At 40.0% G+C, this 20,016-nt stretch overlaps 1 protein-coding gene across 7 annotated transcripts in view; it reads left to right on the top strand.

Annotated features, from left to right (window-relative positions):
* LOC311152026 (dystonin-like) overlaps window positions 1-20,016 on the top strand; it is a 255,181-nt gene that overhangs the window by 33,803 nt on the left and 201,362 nt on the right. The gene's annotated exons all lie outside the window — the stretch shown is intronic.

The following is a 20,016-nucleotide window of genomic DNA, read 5'->3' as shown; positions in this document are numbered from 1 at the left end:
TGGGGCTCCCCCTGTGCCACAGCCCAGCCCCAGGCAGGTCCTGCCCCAGCCATTGCCCAGCAGGGCTGGGCTGCAGCTCCCTGGCCCCTGCACCGGGTGCTGCTGGCTCCAGCTCTGCCCTGACAGGAGCAGAGTGACACAAAATGCAAACAAGAACCTCTCCCAAAGTTTCTTTCCTTTGGGAGCCAGGGCAGCCGCAGCATTGTTGGACAGCCAAAGACACACAGAAATGCTGCAGTGGTCACCTAGATTTCTCTTCATTTTGCTCAAGGTGTGTTTGATTGTTCACTTGGTCCCTGTCCTTTCTTATGCCTGTTCCTGGCATCCAGATGAAGTATTTCTCCTTCTTGGACTCCTTCAACCAGAACATGTTACCATTTGTTCTAATTTCCCCTGCCAGGTGCGATCTGCCTTGCAGCTGCAGTGAGGCACAGTAACTTTAGCCCATGACTCTGTCTTGCCTGGTTTGCTGACCCCATCACTCCTGAGCCAAGCAGGGCTGTTACTTTTTCCTCTCTTCTGCCTTCAGCTGGAGATGGGCCTTGACAGGCTTCTGGATGAGCAGTGCTGCAGACACTGTATCAGCACAGTGCTAACGAAAGCTCTGGTGGTGAGAACCAGGCAGAGCAAAGGCAGAAACCTTCCCTTAATGGAAGCTGTTTTCTTGGCTAGAAAAGGGCAAGGGAACTATAACTTCTGCTTACAAGTGCATTTGCAGAACAAGAGCTGTTGAAAAAGGCAAAAAAAAAAAAAAAAGTATTGTCATTTTCAAGAGCTTTGAAAGCAAAAAAAGCTAATTTTGGAGAGATTTTACTTTGGTGGAAAGAGCAGGCTCTAGTCTCTTACTGGACTAGTTTAATTTTTCTTTTCCCTCAGTTTTAAGTTAAAATATTTTTTAAATTTCCCTTATTTCTTGACTGCATCTGTAACTAGTGTACCCTCTTTCCAATGTATTGGAACAGGAATGAAGTTGTAAGAATTTGGCATATCACTAAAAAAAAAAGAAAAAAGAAATTTCAAAAATTTCAGATTTTGAAGAGTTGCTGCAAGGGTCTCATAATGGAAATCAAGGCTTGTGCTAGGAGCCAGTTCAGAGGAATTGTACATGACTCTGAGGCAGCATGGACCTTGTAGGAACCTTCCATATGAATGAGAATGGGTGTGTGGCTGAGCTGCAGCTTTTTGTCTCAGTTACTTCCCAAACCAGTTGATTTTTTCTTTTCTGTTCATGGGTCTTGCACCATAGTTACTGGAGTGATAAAATCCTGTGCTAAAATTAGTATTGGAAGGAGAGGTTCTTTGGGAAAAGGGGCTTTGCTATTTCATTCTGGAATTACTTTTTTCTTTTATAACCCCATTGCATAACAACCTGGAGCTTTATTTTTGTTATATATACATATATTAATGTTTATTAATTGCATAACATAAATCTATAGTTTTAGAGATATGTATATATGCACTTGGGCAGACATTGTAATGCTTGGTCTTGCTTTGCTTTCTGCATTCGTTCCTGTTGGATTGAGTGGTACAAGGAGAAGTACAGATGGAGGTGTAAGATTATTTTCACTTACTTCCTTTAAACTTTTTTCAGGGGGAGGCATTAATTTAAAACAGTTTTTGCAGAAGCGTGGCCTAAAGATGAGGAAAAATAAATTGCTGTAGGTGCCTGTTCCTGTAGTTTTTGAGTATTTTGCACTATGGAAGACAGTCACTACCACAGCACCAACAAACTAGCAAAGGAATGGAATAAAATATGTTATCTTTTCTGTCTTTTGTCTTCTAGCTTTCTATCACCTCACTTAACTGGTTTTCCAGAGTAGTCACAAAATACTGTGAGAATATTTAATGTCTCCACTCCTGGTGGTTTCCTAAATATGTAGAGCGGACAATGGGCTTGTTAGTGTTTTTCATTTGTCATCACTTTATTTCTGTTTTAAATTCAGATTTGTGTTTTGTTTTCGAGGGATTTGTTTTGAAAGCAGGTGTGTTTTGTATATTTATCATGTTTCTTTCTGAAGATGTCTAAGCAAGTCACTTTGAACAGGGCATGAGCTTCCATCTGTTGTTGGTAACCGTGACTCATCTGTGTTATTTTTAACGCTCTAAGCATGAATTAATTTTTTCTTAAGCTATTCTGATCCTTTTTCCTACAGTTCAGTTTTGGGTTTTTTTTGTCTATCATAAATCAATCTGGAAACCTAGGTTATAGGTGTGTAACACAAAAAGCTACCTAGAAGTGAATATTTTGATAATCACTATTGTGTTGTAACTGGAGCTGTTAATGTAGGGTGACATTCTTGCCCCTTATTAGTCAGTATGCTTTGTGCAGCTGTTCTGCATGGCATTTGGGGAGACAAGATCCATCACACCTACAGTGCCTGAAGAGTCCTTGAAAATGAGGAATGTCTCTGCTGTAGGCTGTATGATTCTTAAAAAAAGGAAAAGTATCCGTGAAAATCATGGACATAATTATGCTTGTAAGCACATCCAGCGTCCTGCTGATTTGGTTCAGCCAGTCCAGTGAAGATGTAAAGGAAAGAATTAAATACAGACTTGGGTTCTTTTTTTTTTTTCCCAATCTCCCTAGGAACATTGTTTGAGCCAATCTTAAGAAATTTTTTCCCTCATAAATAATCATATTTTCATAGAAGCCATAGCTTCTGCTGTGACTACCATTGTAAGTAATGCTTTGCAAAATCCTGGTTTTCTTAATAATCTTCTCCCTCTATAATAAAGTCATGCATGTATCCCTCAGAGATGTTGGAGGCAATCCTCAGCATTGCCTGACTAGTCCAAAGAAATGTGCCGGGGAGACTGGTCTCTGATCCAGCTTTAAGCTTTGTAGTGTTAATAAATATTGTATTTTTGGGTGGTTTTTTTTGGTGTGGTGTACAACCTCATAAGCCATTGGTCTATAAAATGTTTGCCTCTGCACAGACAGTGGTGCCAGGCTTGCCTGTTATACAGCTTTTTTGCATTATTTACCTTTTAATTGTTAATATTCCATAATCTTTAATTCTCTAGTCATAAAAATACAGTGTTTAAAATATAGCTTTTAGCACAAGTGTCCTGCTCTTTTGCTTGAATGATCTTGTCCTGCTGACTGGTTTTTAAGTCATGGATGGCTGCTGCAGCATCTGCACCAGTTACTCCTTGTTTCAAATTTACAGTCTGCACAACTCTGGATCTAGTACTTTTTTTGTTTAATGAAACGGACAGAAATTGATATTCATCATAGTAATTTATAGATAAGAACTATATAGTCTCATTCTGGTGTGGGACAGTTTCAGGAGTTTTGTGTTGGGACTTTGCTGGATCATGTCAGTCTGTGGTTAACGGGGAAGATAAGTTTCATTCATACCTCCTTCATTGTTAATAGCAGAAAATATTGCTTATTTTCAAGGGAATCGTTTAATCAGATTTACTGTTTATTTGTAGCTGTACCTTACATGAAGGAGTACAACTTTCATGAGATTGGATTTGTTGCAGCAAGTGTAAAATAGTCCTGATGTGTAGAACAAGCTGGTTGTTGACAAAATCCTGTGAAATGGTAAATAAATTTCTCTTCCCCCCAAGCTGTAGTTGCACTGCTACCAGACTACTGTAAAATCAAATATTTCATACCTTGTCAGCATCTTGTGACTAGGCAGACTTGTCTCTTATTTCGTTACAGTAATTTCAGACAGTAATTAATTTGATCCTTTTATTTCAGGCTGTAACTATTTCAGGCTTACAAGCAGAGCTTTGGACTCTTAGCTTTTGGATTAAAAAAAAAGCTTCTCCTTTTAAAGGACTGGGGCACTTAGGGAGACTCTGAAGTGGCATCTGACCTTGCTTTTAGTAAAGTAGTGTGGGCAATACAGCACTTCAGATAGGGAGCTCCTGCTTGGTGTTGACCTGTGTGACCAGGTGCCATAAACTGACCTCCTTTACACCCTTCCACATTCCCTCTGGCTGGACTGGCCATGGCCTTGCTTGCAAGCTGCAAAACAGCTATTTTGGCCTGACAAACTCTGTTTGGGGTGTTTCTTATGTGCATCATTGCATATGTAAGACAAGACTTTGATTTGTCCTTTGCACTGTGGTGACATACAAGAGAAGAGAGACAAACCAGGGCTGCTTTACCAGTCCTTGTGCTGTTAGCCTTCATGGAGCTCTGCTCTTGGTTTCAGGAAGGTGGCTCTGGCTCTGCCACATTGGGCAGCTTTGTCCATCCATCTGCTGTAGGGATGTGTTTCCTCCCTATTTGAAAGAGAGCAGTGTGAGTGAGAAGGCAGATCTCCCCTGTGGCTGAACACATGATTCCATTTCCTTTTGCATGGTGGCTGCTGTGGCTTCTTCTGGGAGCCCCTTTTGTGCTCCGTGGTCATTGCTGTCACTTGGTCTCCTTTCCTCAGTTCTGTGACACAACCTTGTGTCAGGAACACTCCTTGCCCTGCTGCTTGGCTGGTGCCTGTCAGGGGGAGCTAACCAAGGCTCGTGGGGTTCATGATTGACCTTTCCTAGCATACAATTTCTGCCTTTAGGATGTCAAATCCCTGTGCATAAAAGTGCTGTTAATTTTATATTGCAATAATTAAAAGAAAAAACGATTAGAGCAACATCCATTTATAGTCCAGTAATATTTTCAAAGACTAAAAATATATTCTAACTTGGATGGAGAGTGAAATTTTGTTCTGGCAACCCCAGTGGTGGTAATCAAACCCTCTGCCTGAGACAGGCAGGTGGCCTGTCACTCAGCCTGCCTCACTGTCATCCTTCTCCTGTTGGCTTGTGTTCCCTGTCTTGGCATACATTAGACTTCGTAAGGTTATATTTCATGATAAGTCAAGTCTGGTTTTGGTTTTTAGATCCTGTGATCCTTTCATCTTTAAATGAAAGAAAATAAGAACAATTGCACTGTGTTCCTACTCCTTAGCTTTTTCTGTAAATAATTAAATATTGCAAATATTATATTTAAATAAAAGATGTATAAAATTCATCATTTAGCTGTGATTTTTCTATGTGACAACTTTGTTTATTTCCAGGGAATGTTTTGGCATGTTCAGAGCTTTGTATTGACTTTACTTTATTAAATCCTTCTTCATCTTGTTTGGCTTGAGTGACTGCACTGAAACAACTAACTGCACTTCCCTTCCTCCCTTGCTTTTGTTGCTCTCTGTAGTTGTTCCAGTGGCTTTGCCTTGAATGGAGTCCCTCTTGTCCTTATTTTCCTTACTCCTTTGAGATTGTGATGGCTCTTTGGTGTCTTACCTCCCATTCAGGATTTCCAGGCAGTCTGATTCATCCCAGTCACATCTGTTGCTGCAGTGAAGTTGACTCAGAACTCCCTGCTGTATTGATCCACAAACTTCTGTCGGCATGTTCAGTCACCTTTCCTTTTTTTTCCCCCATGTGTGTCACTGTTGAGAGCACTTACCAGCCTCTAAGGCTGAAACATGTGACTCTTCTCCTCAAGCTCTTGTTCTCAGACTGTGGAGTGGTTCTGGAAACTTGCTTTTCTTTCTGTGCATGCAGCATAAGTTTTCCTCCAGAGAGGTCTGAGTCCTGTACTGACTGCCACAGGATCCATCTTTATAACTCTCCAGATGCTAAGCTTAACCAGTGACTTCAACATTCATTTTTACTGAAATCATTATCTTTGCATATTGCTGCCCTGGAATCCTCTTCTTTCACTATTTAATGTGTAGCTTCTTGTCTTTATCTCCAGTACCACTCACAGCTCTCTCTGCCATATCATTTCCCATTCCTCAAATTTTCATGTTCTTCAGACAGTACCATTTTCAAAACTCCCTATGCTTGTGGTTCTTGTGTTTGTTCTTTATCAGCTGCTGCTTATGCTTGGCAATGAATTCTCAGAACTGACCTTTTAATCTCCATTGAAACCTTAAAATCTCCATCTGTGGTGACACTTCTCTGAGCTTCTATTCACAGGAAGTTATCAGAGGTCCATGAGGGAGTTGAGGTGTCCCAAGCTCCAGGGGATCAGAAGAGCAAAGGTGTCCCAGCTCCTTGCACTGCAGAGTAGAATCCCTGGCTGTGGTGATGCAGTTAGATGGGAAGGTACATTAAGGTGGTTGTAGTAAATGTAATGAATAAACAGGTACCTGCCCTCATATCATCCTGAAGCCTCACTGACCCCTTGTTCAAGAACCTGTAGTATTTTCTCAGGACTGATAAATTTTACATGATCGTAATAGATGATTCAAATGGTACTGTATTTTCTTAGTCAATGCAGCCATGAGTATGGGAAGGAAATGGTTAACTGAAAAAATATGCTATTTTAATTGGCTGTTTGTATGGAAAGTCACTTTCAGAGTGGTAATTATTTCAGGATAATATATATCTAATTAATTAGCACTACTATTCCTTTTTCTGTCCTGGGTTAACAGCTCTCACACTGACTTAATCATACCAGCGTAGCCACACAGAGAAATTATGTGGTTTGCCTCTTTTATTTGCATAGGTGAGTTGTTTGTTTCATTAAGGGCTGAAAATTTGTGATCTTATAGAACTTTCACAGCTCTCTGTAATGTTAAAGGCAGAAATACATTTAGATACAGATGGTGAATATATATTGTAAGTCTGACTTAAATGGGAGCGTGCAGAAGTTAGATAAATGCTCAGCAAATTTGCATGCTCTCTGTAAAATCTAGAATAAGAATTTAAGATGGGAAAGATAATTTGATGATCAGGGCCACCTGCCTGCTCAGGTAGACTTCCCTCTATAGCATGCTGTTTCCAGTTGCTTTCCATTGTTTTTCCAGATGGTTGTGCAGCTGTATATGCTGTATAGAAGCTCCATATTCAGTATAGCAACCCTGTATGTGAAAAGCAGTCACATGCCAGTCTTTAATAATTTTCCTATTTTTCTACTAATGATCATTTTGCAAGTCTCAGCATGATAGTTCAGCCAACTGGCTTCTCTTTACATGAATGAAAAAAATGCTTTGTTGGTAAGTCTTTATGAAATGGATTAAGGCTGTAGGTATTCCCAGTGAAACAATATGCTCAAACCTGGTAAACTCAGTGGAAGTATTTACTTTAGGTTTGTGTGGTAATCAAGAAAAGCAGTCATTGAGATTTTGAATTTATTGTACACTTGTGTTACAAATAAAATGTGTTCTTTTGGTCAAGTCTTTAGATTGAATTGGCTGGGATTCTTTTTTATTTTCTGGAAATCTGATAGTGGCTTCAAACCATGTGTGAGTTCTTTGTCTTCCTACAACACAGAAAACATCCTAGTAGTTATTTTTATATTTCTTTGTTGTGGAAGAGAATCTTCCATTGTTGACGAAACCGAAGGGAGAACAAGGGGTGAGTGTGCTGGTAGAGATGAATGAGGAGCAGTATCATATACGTCTGTGGGGTAAACATCAGCTGGTGAGATTTTATTTTAAATGCTCAGTGGTTTTGATTCTTGTTCCCATTATTTTGACATCACATGCAAACCAAATTACTCTTCTTTAATAGAAGTGTCTCAGAGTTTGAAGATCAGAGGAGGGGGAGAGACCTAATGATTTAACCAAGCCCAGCAGCACAGATCTCTGCTCATATCCCCTCTTTCCAAGCTCTCTCGAGTCTGTTAGTGGGCATGTTCATGCCCTTGTATGCTACATTACAGTTTCATAGCGTTAGCTGATGCTGAGGTCATGGCCCTGTGCACTGTGCTGTTCAGAGCTGTGTGTGTCACGTGGAAACATTGCTGCTCTCCCTCCAGCCCTTCCGCTCTGTGGCACTCGGGACTGGGTAAGCACTCCCCATGCAAGCAGAGGCCCTGAGAGGCTGAAGAGCTTGCAAAGGGAATGCTCTTCTGGCTCTTCTTTTCTTCTCTCAGGACCTTTACATGGGTCTCTTGGAACATGTCCCACTGCTTTTTCTCCAAGGGCAAGTATAAAAAGAAAAGCAGAAGGACTTGATCAAAAGACAGACATACACAAAATCAGCATAGATCTCCACTGGCTTCTGGGGATTTGGGGAAAATGCTGGCAGTTTTCTTAGTGCAGTGATGCAGTACATACAGTAAGCTGCTGTGACCTGAGTTTGCACTGGATTGATGAAATAGGCTTTGGTCTCATAAGCCTTTGTTTAGTTAGACATGTCTTTCCAGTGTGGGATTTCTGTTAAAACCTGGTTCACCATTTCAAAGCATATCGGCTGTCATGTGGTGCTGAAAAAACCCAATTTTAATTTGTGTCAGAGCTTCATTGATCGCTTATGAAAACCCCCAAACAACCAAAAAACAACAGCCAAACACTGTGATCTGATAAGTGAGAGCTGTCTGTGCTCAGATTAAGGTGGCAACAAGACCACATGCTGAAGTCAATAATGCTGATTTTGTTTAACAGTAAATGTGAAGTAGAGAGATAGAAATAGAAAATGGGGGTGTCAGGAGAGAGAGGATAAGAGCAAGACAGATTAGGCAGAAGATAGATACCACCCATGGCACCACCCAGGGCCATCTGTTGATCCTTCTTCACCCTGGGCTTCCTGCTGGTGGGGTGCCAAGGTCATTCAAAACTTTTCATTATTTATACGTTTTAGACAACAAAGGAGTTAATGCTCATTGGCTACTGATTACTCTTACTCTATTGGCTAATGTTATTTAGTCTCTTTCTCTTCTTTTGTGTTGGTGATTGTGATTTCCTACTGCTGGAATTACATTTTACCCAGTCTGAGCTGACTTTGGCACTGTTGCTGAGTTGGCTTTCCTTGTGGTCCATAAATTCTGCCATTATCAGTGATGCATTCTTCTCCCCAGCTTTGTTTAGCTCCTCCTAGGCCTGAGATAACACTTGGACAATAATACCACCTGTCTTATCTCAAGTTCCTGTCACTATGGCTTAACTTACAGTCCAAGTTTCAGGTATCCCCAGAGGAATATTGTGGGGGGACTTTGGTGGTGTTTGGTGGTCACAGCTGCCATCTGTCCTGTCACTTGGGGTGATCTTCATTTGACTGATGATAGGTGTATGAGCAGTTGCTTCTTCACACAGTTTGCCACAGTGGGAATTTTTTTCTGGGTACATTACCCAGGATGTGCTAGCCACACCTCCTTGCAGCAGCTGGGGGGTTGTCACTTCATTCTGTGCTTATCTCATGGCAAAATCTTTGTCTGACCTAAACAGTTCTTGAGGCAGGCAATTGTGTGTTCAAGTCCTTACATCAAGCACACAAACTTTTTTAAAAATTAATTTAAATCCTGGTTGGAGAGGTAATTTAACATGGCATGATACAGTCACAAGTCAAGGGCACTACAATAAATTTTGCCGGACAAGGTATTGCCTGCTGAGGTTTTTGTTGGACTTCATCCATCTACCATGTGTCTTGTTAGATGGATGTGATATTTTCACATGGGTATTCTCTCTCATTTAGAAGGAAGAAGTCAAAAAATACTGGAAATTGAATTGAATTGGAAATGGATTATTTTCATTATAGTTTTCCAGTACTGCTAGTTGCCATCTGTGCAGTTCTACTTCACTGGGCTCTTTGTAATAGTTAAACATGTGTCCTGCTCTAGGGCTTAAGGAAGAGGTCTGCACAAAAGAAAATACTGTAGAAGGTCACTGAGCTTTGGGAGTGTTTTTTCACAGGGTATTGTGCTAATGCAAAACTTACCCAGGAGTGACTCTCTCAGCATAAAAGAACTAGACATGGAGACCTGCAATGCTCCAGAGGACAAGAATATTTTCTTCTGTGATTTCAGTTAATCTGAACTGGTTAATGATGTTTTTTAAATGCCTAAAAAAGAATGTTGGTTGCTCTATTGAGTTCTTTTGTTGCTTCCTAAGTGGAACAGGCTTATAGGTAACCACTATTGATTCATTGTCTCCTGGTGTATCTCCTGTGATCTGCTTGTATCTCTTGTTGATTTCTTTCGAATTCTTCAGCTATCAACTTTGAGCAGCTGGGACCCTTGTTTCATTTATGATTCTGAATCTTTTAGAACACTAATTGCTGGGACTGGAAGACACTAGAGGAAATGCTTTTTGAACTTAATTTCATGTCTCTCTTCTGATTAGTTTTGAAGTAGCTACTTAACCATGCTAAAGGGCTGACTGAGATAGTATGAATTTTGAAGTCATCCCTCAGGGTTCCTCTTGGTTTTGATGTCTGTGCACACACTGAAATAGAGCAATATTTCCTTCCATACAGTGGAAATTATTAATTTACATTCCTGCAAATAATACCAGAAGTATGGGTCTTGTTCCAGTAGTTTAAGTTTTACATATTATCTTCTGCATGGGATGGTAAAGCCGGGCAGGCCTGCAGTTTTAATGCAGTGTTTCAGATGTAGGACAGCTGAATTCTTCATCCTGCTTCAAGCAGAAATGCAAAGTAGTGGCAGAAAGGTGGTCCAAGTGAAAATTTGAGTGCAGTTTCCTATGGAGCCAGATGGGTGTGCAATTTGCAAATTGTTGAATGATTTAAAGACCAAAAGCATTTATTTGCTGCCAATTGTGGTTTCATGTTCATCTGCATTTGTTGGGTTTTTAGGGGTATTACATAATATCACAAGCTTAAATGGTGAGACAATTATTTTTATAGTTTAGATTTTTTTTGTGTGATTTTTGTCTACGTGGTCTTAGTTTTGATTTTGGAGATGGCCATACCTCTGTCAGAACCAATGGAAGTTTGGTGATGGCCCATTCGTCTGCACTTAGGGTTAAATTCTGACCTCCAAAAATATCAAAAAGTCTCATTTTGTTTTTAGCAGACTATAAAACACTATTCTGTTTTGTGCCTTTAGACGTTTTGTTTCAGCAAATATCTCTTGATGTCAGTTATGTCAGTCTGGGGTGTGAATATTGATGTTAATCAAGCCTGTCTGACATTCAGGCTGTTGTGTATGATCACTTGGGAAGCAGCTACTTTGGAAACCGGGAAGGGTTTAGCCACAGCAGTTGTTCATAAGCTGAAAAATCTGTCTGTGGCCTGGAGTGTGAATTCAGGGTCCCAGGAACCACTGTTTTACTACAGTTACTCAAAATAGGTTGTTAAAGGATGTCCAGAGTCTGTCACAGGACTCTGAGGTCTTCCATCAGTCCAGGAAGCAAGTGTACCCAAGCCACGTGGGCAGCTTGAACTCCTGGGACTCCAGAGGAGTCTTCTCCTCCTGGCTGACTGTTGGAGTTCTTCCTGCTAGATCAGTATCTTAGACTCAGGGAACTGTGCTTTTTGTTTGTTTATAGCATTGTGTTTTTTGTGGAAGAAAAAAGCCATGAACTGGTATGTGTGCAGCTGGAGGGGATGGTGCAGCCAATGTTATGATTTTAGTGCTGAGTCTGTATGAAAATCTGATAAGCCTATCTAATAATTTAATGGATTATTGTGGGCATGAGAGTCTAAACATTGGATTTTATTTTACAGCAAGGTAGCAACATATCTTTCAGACAGAGCGCTGTATTTTGCAAGGCATTTTACAAAAGCAAATAGAAGAATTTACGTGTGATTAGGGACTTCTTTTATTTCATAAGTCTTTTAATTTCGTTGCAAGTATACTACTAACATATCAAAACAATCAATTTCAGATTTTAGTAGGTAGACATATTAATCAAACAGATTATCCTGATACTTAATTGGAAAGAACTGCAGAGTTTCAAAGATAAGTATTGTTCCAGATCACAACATTGAAACTTCTGTACTATTTTAAGTCCTCTCTCCATGAATTGATCTGCACTTTTGTTTTGTTCCTTTGCCTGGAAGGCTGGGAGCATGCTGAAATGGGTCACTGGAGTTGGCTGAACAAACATGCATCAAGTAAAGCACAGAGGAAAAGACAATATCTTTGGATTATATTTGCAGCTGTTGCATTCAAGAAAACTTCATTGGGAAGCCCATTTCACTGATGAGTGAATGTAATGCAAAAAAAAATGCTGAAGTTTCCCAGTTTATTTTCAATCCTTGTATTTTTATTATGTATTTTCCGCCAACTTTTACAAGACTTGCCAGTCTTTGATGCATTTATGTCTGTTGTCAAATTTAGTTCACATTCAGCCTACAAATTACATTGCTCCTTTCTTTAAAGAGCATTTTTTCTGAAAACATTTGTGTTTTTATAGCTGAATGCACTCACAGAAACAACATGGCAAGTAAAATTTCCAATACTCTTTTGTAAAAGAGAAATAAAAATATTCTGTTTGAAAAAATATTCAAGAGGTTCTAAACATTTTTGTATTTAATGAAGGCTGAACCATAATAACAGAAGCTAATGGGGGCTTAACTTACTGAAATGTGGCTGTTAACTTCACAATGAGTGCAAGTTTTGTCTCATTTTACTGAAATTCCAAGAAAACCCTATAATTTCTAGTTCATTCTTAGCTCTTCGTGCATATAGTTCACAGTTTAATAAAAATAGAGCATGAAGGGAAATCAGATGTCAGAATAAGTGGGCAAACATTTTTATTCTGATTCATCTTTGTAATCAGATCAGGTGTATATGTGACCTTTCATCCCAATGTGTAAGAGATTTGGTTGGTTTTCAGAGGAAATTAAACTGGACAGAGACTTAAATTTTTCACAGACTTAACGGAAGCAACCAGAAAAATTAGGAGAAGACCTAAACTGAGGTTTGTATTTCATTGCTATTTAAATGAACAATGCAAAGCTAGGATCGGTGTAAATTGGAAATTCTTCCATAGCTGTGTGCATATCTGATGTGACATGATGTACAAAGTGAAGCTTTATGGGAGTTGATTTGGTTAAGGGAATGCAGGAGAGGAGCCACCCTTTTGAAAGAACCTTGCCAAGCCAGTGCAGTCCTCATCACAGGGCAGTATTGAGTGGGATGCATTTTCTGGAAAAACACAGGATAGATGATCCCAATTGTCAAATTTCTGTTTGTGAGGGTGGGAATGGACTGTGAGAAACATTGGGGAAGCCCTGCTTCACCTCAGCAGGGTCCCCCTCTCATGGCAGCTGGAAGTGAGCAATACAGAAGGATCCAGTGGGACTTTTCTCATCCTTGGGTGGTATGTGGTTAAAAATATTGCTAGCAGTGATGGAAACACCAGCACATAATGCAAGCTTTTCTTCAAGGGTTTAAACATAAATAAAAATCGTTTTGGATGTGAGAATTTTCCCCTAGGTTATGCTGGTTGCTGATGGAAACTGCTTGAATAGCCCAACTTTCCCCTGTGGCACTGCATCAGTTTCAAGTTTCAGGTATGTGGGAGTAGCACAGTGGGAAAGGAGCTCCTTGTGCCTCATTCTTTTCTCTGGAAAGCTCCATGTATATATATGCAGTGACAGCATCTTTCATGCCTCTTTGTGTATGTGTGGACCACATAAGTGGTAGTTGAAACTTCCCATCCTTAGGCCACATGAGCTGGAGTTCAAGTTTGTCATGAATGTGGAAGTCATGGAATAAGCAGGAAGTGGGAAAGAGGAATGAAATAATTTCACCTGAATGAATAAGAATTTAAAAGTGGGGTTTAGGTTTTCATTATTTTTAAATGACCCTCAGTTAAATGATACATTTCAAGAATTTGTGCCTTACTTATGAATGCCTAACAACATTAGTTTTTGCTTGTGTTTCTTAAATAGTAGGCTATATCCTATGTGTAAGGATCCTTAGTGTACTGCTTGTCTGCCTCTTGGGATTTTTTTTTTTTTCAGTTCTTTCAACAGGATGAAACATCATCATTATGACTTATCTGAAATCTCTTATCCAGATTTCACTATCTGCACTTGTTAAATATATGTATAATTATATATATATAGTTTGAATTCTTCCTTCTCACGTGTGCACTTCTCGTGATGCCTCTCTTGCCCCATGCCCATACTATCTTTCTTCTGTATTTAAACTGTATACCTTACCAGTCTGTCTCTAGGTATGCACATGTTTTGTATCTGGATGACAAGGCCTCCATTCAATTCCAAAACCAAAAAAAATAATGTGATGTTGACTAAGACAAGTTCCTACAAACTCCTGACATTATTCCCTAAACTGTCCTGATACTTGAATACCAATAGGGAAATAAATAAATATTGTGAGTTCTGATTTCATAAGTCTAAGAGGAGGCTGATCAAATTAAAAAAAATATAAAAATAGAGGGGGTAAAATATAAAATGTTGCTTTTAAGCATGACAGATGTCTCCTACTCAACAGCTGATTTAAAAATAGCACCATTATGCATTAAAATGCATGAAGTGTTCTTTTGAAATATAAAACATAAAGCACTATCTGTAGCAAAATATTCTATTACAGGAAACAAATGCCTAAGAAGAAGCTGGAATCATAGTGAGGTTACTATGAGAAAACTGTTATATCTACCCAGGACTTTTGAAGGTGAAGATAATAAGAACTTAGAGATCCTTTAGCCAACAACCTAAATTTTCATTACAAATACTAAGCACACATTGCAGTTCTAGCTCTCTGTCCCTTTAATTGGTTAAATATTGCAGAGGTTTGGGTTTGGTCCTCCAACTATCACCCTTGTACACTTATTTATCTTGACTACTCTACTGAGGTTAAATATACAAAACCACCTAGCCTCTAAATGTATTTTTTTCAGTATTTCTTAGAATTTCTACAGGACCTTACCATAGCTTGCTATTTTTACTGTAGAAGAAAATATGTTTTTTTTATTCTGGGAAGGGCATTGCTAAATTATGTAAGATTTTCCATACTATGTGTCTTAATGGAAGTTTGACACAACAGCAGACCGTTGATAGCATTGGTCAGTACTTTTTCATAATGGAGTTTTGTTTTATTTGCTCCTAAATTAATCTAAGGTAAGCTATAACTAAGAATGCTCACTAAATATATGAAAGATATAAGAACCTGCTATTAAGGTTATTCAACTCTCCCCTTTGGAAAAACATGTAGCTTCAACTTTTCACACTAGCCTTGTTTGAAGTGAGATTTTACCTTCCTGGAGACTGTTTCAGATGGTGACAGCTTTATTGAATGTCCCTCAGTTCCTAATTAATGAGCAAGAATGAATAATTGGTATAGACATGGAAGGCCTGTGAGAAGTAAGGATTAACTTTGGATGAACTGGAGCCTCAAAGATAAGGTGTTTCAGACTGGAGAGATGTATTTGTTCCCTATTTCTTACATATTTTGTGATTCTGGGTAACACCCTAAAACAAATACTTTCTCAAGAAACCATATAATATTATGCTCTATTTCTGAATGTGATGTTGGAGATACCAGGGTCTAGCTTACAGAAGGAATGTTAGCAGTACCAGGGAAAAACCTATCATGAAATGAATTTTGTGTTCAGAGCTGGAAAAATGATGAATGAATTGGTGCTCCATTTTCAACAACAACATGAAATACATTATTGAATAACTGTTTCTTAAATGAGTAGCATTTCTTCTATGCTATAGACATCTGTTTTCTAAAAAAGTACTAAACAATACAGTCCATATTATAAATAGCAACAATATGTATAGAAAAACTAGTACATTTGTATATGCGTGTAAATGTGAGATGTATGACATGAGTTTTCTTATATAAATATTGGAAAACCACCTATCAGTGTTTTTGCAAACACCTGGGCATATGCAGAAAAACCTGTTGACTATCTGGCCATTCATGTATGCAAAACAGTATCAGCAGAAAAAGCAAACATAACTTAGCAATGCCAAAAGCTGCCTAAGAAAAGGAGATTTCTTTTTCAAAGTCCGTCGCTAGGTGTAGGAACTCCCAACTTTGATATTGTCACCATTAGAATGAAGAAAGCAGAAATTGGCAGCTCATCTGGAGAATGAGTTTGTATTCCTGCACTCATTTTGCATTTCCTTATGTCACTGTGGAGACAGGCACGTTTTTCTGTGCATTCAAGCTGGTGGCATCTGGTGTGGTTGCTCAGAGAAGATTCAAGTTTGTCTTGAGGTGGAGAGGAGCACTCGGTGGCATCTGCATGAGAGCCCCAACGACCCTGTTCAGGGCTACAGGCTGGGGGGCAGAGTGGCTGGAAAGCTGCCTGGTGGAAAGGACCTGGGGGTGCTGGTCAGCAGTGGCTGAGCATGATCCAGAGTGTGCCCAGGTGGGCAGGAGGGCCAGTGGCACCCTGGCCTGTCTCAGCAATAGTGTGGCCAGCAGGAGCAGGGCAGGGATTGTCCCCCTGCACTCAGCACTGCTGAGGCCACAGCTCCAGCACTGGGTCCAGTTCTGGGCCCCTCACTGTGAGAAAGACATTGAGGGGCTGCAGTGAGTCCAGGGAAGGGCAGCGGAGCTGGGGAAGGGTCTGGAGCACAAGTGCTGTGAGGAGCAGCTGAGGGAGCTGGGGGTGTTCAGCCTGGAGAGGAGGAGGCTCAGAGGGGATCTTAGTGCTCTCTACAACTGCCTGAAAAGAAGCTGTAACAAGGTGGGGTTGGTCCCTTCTCCCAAGCAGCAAGTGACAAGAGGAAATGGCCTCATATTGTAGCAGGGGAGGTTGAGATTGGACATTAGGAGGAATTTCTTCACAGAAAGGTTGCAAACGTTGGACAAGGCTGTCCAGGAAGATAGCTGAATCACCGTCTCTGGAGGTATTTAAAAGACTTTTAGATGTGGCACTCAGGGACATGGTTTAGTGGTGGACTTGGCAGTTTAACTTGTTAAAGGTCTTCAACCTAAGCAGGTCTGTGATTCTCCCCAGGAGAGCATTGAAAAGGCATTCATGTCATATGTTGCCTTTGCTGCAATCCTGATAGTGAACTTGACTTCCAGAGAAACAGCTCTGATTTCCAGACACTCTGAGCCCTGTAATTTTTAGTGATTTGTGGAAGGGAGCATTGGTGTTAGAAGGATATGGCTCCTGAGTTTGTGCTTGGAATTGAGGAATGACAAAAACGCACAGAAGGAGACCTTAGTTACAACAACTGTTTTTTAACAGTTATTTACCTGTTTTTAACAGGTTATTCAGACTGGAGACAATTTACTGAGCTACTTTCCAGGCACATAAAGCATAAAAGACTTTGAGTTTGTCTGATATATCAGAATAATGTCTGCACGTAAGAGTGGATGAGCTTAAGTTGATTAATTAACCACAGAGGGTTTATTGTGATAATCTGTAGATCAGATTATCTAGCAATATGTGCTTTCTTTCTGCAACTCCTGCTTCACCTGCATTCTTAAATTACCTTAATGAGTATCTGGTTTAGGGTGACTCTTTCCTTGCTGCTCACTGCTGGGAGAGGAAAAAAACAGACTTCCTTGTTTGGAAAGCTCAACTTTTGTACTCAAATGTCTATTAGTGCACCTAAAAGTTAAAAAAAACCCCCAACCCTCAAACACAGATCCTTAATTTGTATCTTGTTGTGAGTTAAAGCCAGAGGGCTCACAGTTTTGATTGCTTAGGCAGCACATGGGCTGTTTGCTCCTGTTTTTTTAAAAAAGGGGTGTTGCTTCTCTGTGTCAGCCAGGAGAAGCCCTGGTCACTCCTTGGCTCTCCTTTCCTGAAAAGAAAGGAAGCTCTGAAGTCTTGAAGGGCAGAATGAGGGAGTGTGGTGAAGGCCAGGAGCTGCAGGATGCAGAGCTGGTGGGAATCATGTGCTGCATGGGTCAGTAACGCGGCCGGGCGCGGGCTGGCAGGGCTGCCTGCGGGACAGGGCACAGCTCTCTGCGGGGAGGCTTCTCTCAAGGGCCTTTCTGTGGGTTTCCTTCCTTAGCTGGTGGTTATGTGGGCATTTACCTGCTTTCTGCTTCATCTGGGGAGTCTCATTTGGCGTGCTCTGCTCTGAGCTCGAGCACACTGAACGCTGGCACTGTATTTTTTCCTCTTAGTGTGTATTTGCTTTTCTGGGAACCTTTGGGTTTTAGATTTAAATAATTTGTGGTGTTTCAGTGGCCTTTCCCCCCTTTAATACCGGTGTTTGTCACAACATGACAGGTGTCAGCTTTCCTCTTCCTTATGCATTTGGATCTGTCAGTTACAGAGTTTTTCTGAGTGTTTGTGTATTATATACGTATATATAAAGGAACAAGGGTAGTAACCATCAATTCTTTTGTGTATTAGCATTTTAATTGAAAACAGAGTTGAAATGAATTGTGACTGTGTATTCTAACATGATACAAGAAAGTGGATATTTCAACCTTTTTGTTTTTCTGTCATCAAAGTAACATTTCCCAAAATGTAAACTTCTGTGTACTTGGTCAAAACTAGATGGGGTTACCTTACTAAAAAAGACACTTTGTACACATTGTGAAATTCTGCAGTTGAGAAACTTTGTGCTCTTTTTAAAAGAGCTGTTCTTAATGAAACAGTTAAAAGTGAAAGTGTTTCTGCAATGATTTTCTTTCTGATATTTTCTATTTTCTACATTTACTTGATCAAAGCTTCCACCTTATTATGGTAAATAACTTATATCAGAAATGGTCTCTTGCTAGATGAAGGCTATGGAGAAATGCAGGTAAAAAGCAAAAGATTTTCTTAATCTGCCAGATTTTTTTTTTTTTTTCCCAGTAGTACAGCTTTGCTCTCTAGTTTCTCTTTCTCCTCTTTATTTGGGTCTTCAAATAGAATAAGAGACTGTAGAGCTGTGAAGTGGGGAAAAAAAGAATATGCCAGAAGCCTGGAATATCTTGAGGGGTGTGGAAAAAGCATTTAGGAAACAGCAACTCTTCTGTAGAGAGCCAAAGGTACAAGCATGCTTCACATACTGCCTGAAGGTTTCATTGCTACAGTGAGCTGTGGCTCTCAAAGTTATAGGTGTGTTAAAAAGGATTGGAAAAAAACCAGGACAAAATGTATCTATGACTATTAAATGCAAAGATATGAATGAGCATGTAGAAAGCCTGTGAGTCACATTAGAGGACTGTGCAAAGGCTTCACAGGCTTTTACTGGTTTTGTTTTTGCTTCTGTCCCTCAGTAGTCATTTCCCACTACTGTTATGAACCCCATAAGGTGCTCAGTTTTGGCCCAGGATGAACTCTTGTATAATGTCTTGCTGTTTTGAAAGACTTCAGTATCACACTAGAGATTTGCAAGACCTTCTGTGAATTTATTTTAATTTATTAATTGTTATATTTGACCAACCTGAAAACTGTATTTTTTAATGTAAAATACAGGACCTGGTTCAGCCTTTTAGTGATGGCACTGGGTACATAGGGATTTTGTTTTGCTACCTGAGCTCATTGCTCATTCTCAGCCACACTGCCAATAGCCTGAGTCAATGAAGCAGCTGCAGTTGTGTTGTACAGGGCTGAAGGGCTCTTGCTATTTTAGACCTGCACAGGTGGTCCCAGTCCTAACACACTGTGACTCCTGCTTTGGGAGCTCTGTGACCAGGCTCTGTAGCAGTTGTGCTGGCTGTGGCCCTGCTCAAGTAGCTGGAGATAACTCTTGTGCTGGGGTGGTGGATAGATTTTCTCCAGTGTGGCTTGGCAGAACACACACTTGTGCTCCCTGCCCCTAAGTGGGATGCTTTCTTACCCTGAGTCTATTGCATTTATTATTTCTCCCCAGCATTTCGTGGGCAATCATTGATGCTAGCTGCCACACCAGGGAGCAAACTGCTGGCAGTGGCTGGGCCCCATATCTGGGTTAGTGGACATCCCTGTTTATTTTGTAGAGGGTTAAGAGTCCTTTCTCTGGCTGTACTGAGCCCATGTGTGTTTGAACAAGGGTGCTCTGCCAGTTGAAAAGCATAATGATCAAAAAAGTTAGCTTTCATATTGCAACAAATTTTCTATTGCTTAATACACTAGTAATAACTTGATTATATGGACCATGAGTAGCATTTATAGTTCTTAAGAGTTTGCCATGGCCTATTCAGTACATTTTGAGTGCCAGTTGACTTCTTATAAGCAGTTAGATTTTTAGAAGTAGGCTACTGTAATACCTGAGGGGCTGTTGCCCTGGAGAACTCACCTGGAGTGTCAAGAAAATTTTTCATATCATGTTGTGATGTTCTGAAAAAAAAAATTTCTGTGCTATTATTTTGATTAGACATTTTGGAGCTTTTGAAGGCTATTTTGTTTTTTTAAATTTATCAGAAAATTAATTTTCTAGAGGTCTTCATAAAAAAATCTTCTGCATCATTTGTAGAGCTGTTAAAACATTTGTTTTTCCTTTTTACCT

Source organism: Fringilla coelebs, assembly GCF_963513975.1.
Source record: "Fringilla coelebs genome assembly, chromosome: 3".
In the NCBI taxonomy this organism is placed as follows: Eukaryota; Metazoa; Chordata; class Aves; order Passeriformes; family Fringillidae; genus Fringilla; species Fringilla coelebs.
This window is presented reverse-complemented; position numbering and strand designations above follow the sequence as displayed.